Source organism: Calonectris borealis, chromosome 7 (assembly GCF_964195595.1).
Source record: "Calonectris borealis chromosome 7, bCalBor7.hap1.2, whole genome shotgun sequence".
Classification (NCBI taxonomy): Eukaryota; Metazoa; Chordata; class Aves; order Procellariiformes; family Procellariidae; genus Calonectris; species Calonectris borealis.
In genome coordinates, this window is record NC_134318.1 from 34,882,604 (window position 1) to 34,885,838 (window position 3,235).

Genomic DNA, 3,235 nt, shown 5'->3' on the forward strand with positions numbered 1-3,235 from the left:
TATTTTTGTTTGACTTAATGTTCTATTACACTTAAATTACCTCAGATTTTTTTTCTTGCCTCAGGTTTTGTTGCATCGTATTCTTGCAGTACCTAATAATTAGACAAACTCTTGCACTTGGGTCTCTAGAGTTCTTTTTGTGCCCCCAGTTCTGAACCAAGATTGTGGCTGTTTTGAGTGTCCTCTGATTTCCTGGGACAAGCATGACTTTCACAAGCATTTGCCCACATCCAAAGCAACTCACTGATGCTTTAGTCCACTTTCCCCCCATACCACCTCTCCTAGCAACTAGTCATTGCATTTCAGAAGATGACTTTGATTGCAGTAGTCAAAAGTAGTCACTTTGTCTACAATTCATGAGCAGGAGAAAGGAAAAGTGAATCTTTGCTTGTTCTACTTGGACAAAAACCCCTGGAAGGCAGTGGTTGGTGTTTCACTTGGAGATGTATGCATGGTGCAGCACAAGGTATCTGGCAGTAATCCTTCTAGGCAGTGGAAAGACAGAAGAAGTAAGAGACTTCATATGGTTCCAGAGACTTAGTTCACGGATTATATTTCTCTAAATATACGGATTATTATATGGATTATATTTCTCTAAATGCTAGTATAGAATCTTAATTTCAAAGTAAATTTCCATGTGTGATTATGTCGGCACAAAGGTTATTATATGAAACACTTAAACTATAACATCCATGCTCTTGGTAAATAAAACTTCTTAATTCCTCTCCATCCTTTCTGGAGAAAAAAAACAAAGTGAACTGGAACTCTAGAATAACAGCACTGCTGAAAGGGAAGTAGTGTAAATTTAATAAAAATTATATAGCACTGAAAAATGAGGTTTCTTTTAATCCTTAAAAGGTCATTTTCATTTATGAATTACTGTTGGAGGAAATAGAGTATACTTTGTTCATTGGGTGTGACTGAAATTTTTTATTTATTTATTATTTAGCACTTGGTGTTCCATTCCGTTCCTAACTCTACATACTGTGAGGTAGATGCAAGGGAGTGTTTTGTACAGATTACAAAATCACTGCTCTGTATTTAGTTCTGTGTGGGAAGAGATGTGCAAGATACTCTTCAATTAAAAGTGCTCAGTCTTGTGCAATTACCAGTACTTGCGAGTGTTAGCTGCTGGTTAAGCCTGTCAGGTTAAGGCGATGCAGTGCTCTTGAAAGGCAATGGTGTCTTGAGGCTTGGACTCTTGAGGTCTTGCTGTCTGCTTTCAAACTCTTACTACAAGTGGGTCTGACACCTTCTCCCCTCCTAAATATTTCTTTACTTTTTCTGAAGGTACTTTTTTATTTACAGGAACATTGCTTGGTCACAGTGTGTGCATCACGGTGGTCAGCTGCTCCTCTGCTGCCCCTTGGGACAGGTCAGGGAGAACTTCCGAGTGGGATTCAGCACCTGCCAGGCTATACCAGGCCCTGTTTGGTAGCTCCAGCCAGATTACTGTAACCAGAACTGCGTTACCCTCTAAAAAGAGATTCAAGATAACAGCTAGGGATTGATTTAGATTAGTTAGTACCCTATCTTTTAAATTTACCTGGTAGGGAAGGGCTGAAAGTACAGGAACAGTGATCCTCTCAATGTTTTAGAATTAGTGGTTTTTAATGGCTATGTTGTGGTAACCCTATTGTGTAAGACAGAAATGTTCTCTCTAAAGCTGGACTATCCTATAGTGCTGGTATATTTGAAATTAATTGCTCTGGTGCTGCTTTCTTCCTTGGCTCTTATTGTGGGAGCTGCTTTTTGGTGGTGGGTGTGTGGCGGGGTGGATTCTAGCCCCATTACCTATCTGTTCACTCTGAGTCAGACCTTTGCAGGAAAGAGAACAGATGAACACTGAGCAAGGTCCAGGTGTTGCATGCCCATGGCACAGCTCATCTGTGTCCTCCTTCTTGCTGTAGACTTCTTGCATTGCTCAGCTTTCAAGGGTAAGGACCGTTTACAGGGTGAGTATCGTAGGCACGGACTGTCCTCCTGGAGAAAAGTAAAAAGCAGAATAAGGAAAGCTGATCTAGGAATGGGATCTGCTACTTTATTCCCTAATAGAAGCTATACTAATCTTATTACATAGTTAAATTCCAGTTTATTTTTAGAAAATGTAACTATTTATAACTCTAAAACAGATGAAGTTAACACTTTTCAAAGAATATTAACCTGTAAAGTTCTCTTCTGCTCCTACAGTTGCACAGTTGGGGAAAAAAAACCAAACCAAAACAAAACCCAAACTGAAAAACCAACCTAAACACCCCATAATTTTTAAAATAGGTCCCCTAAATAATTCCTCCAGGTGTAGTAGGTGTGAATATGGTACTCCTACTCACAGGTGGAGAATAGTTTTCTGTGGAAAAACAAGCATTAGAGAAAACATTCTCCAAAAAAGTTGGCTCCTAAATGAAGCTACTTTATGGCTGTTGGTGCAATGTAACCCTGCAGTCTGTTTTTACTTCTACTCTGTGTTGCTGGCAGGCCTGTTAGCTGTGCGGCGGGAAGAGCGCTCCAGGGGTGCTGACACGTTCAGCTGTACTTAGTCTGATGGACGAGCAGATACAACAGTGTGACTCTTAAATGGAACCTAGAGCAATGTGGGTGTTCTTGGGTTTGGTGGTGTTTTTTTTTCCAAATCCTGGTTGTAAATGGGAGGATGTGATGGACGAGAAGGAGAGACTGTCGCAGCTGAACACAATATTAACCCAAGTGTGAAGGAGGCTGCTCATAAGCCCATCAGGTGTGCAAGTGCTACTCAGTAGAGTCTTGCAGAGAAAAGGTAAAATGCAACTCAAACCGCTTTTTTTTCCCCTTTTTTAGTTGGTAACATCTTAAACCTCTCACTTAAGAGGTTAGGGACCACGTGGGCAAGCAGAGGTGCTGAGAGCGAGCCCGCTCGCCGGAGCCGGCTGCGCGGCGGGGGCTGCGGGTCCGTCCCGGCCCTGCGGCAGGGAGTGGGGGAGCGCGGGGAGGGCAGCCCCCGCCCGGCTCCTCCTCCGGCTGCCCCCGCTCTCGCGGGCGGGCGGGCGGCGGCCGCCGCCTCCTCCCAGCCCGGTGGAGCCCGGGTAAGCACAGGGCGGGCGAGCCGGGGGCGGTGGCTGCCGAGCGGGACGAGTGGGTGAGTGCGCGGGGGTGAGTCTTCCCCGGGCGCCAGCGCCGGGGCGGGTCGGGGTTCTCAGCCCGGCCGCCGCCCGAGCAGCCGGGCTGGCCCCCAGCGGGCGGTCCTCGGGGGTAGCGCCGG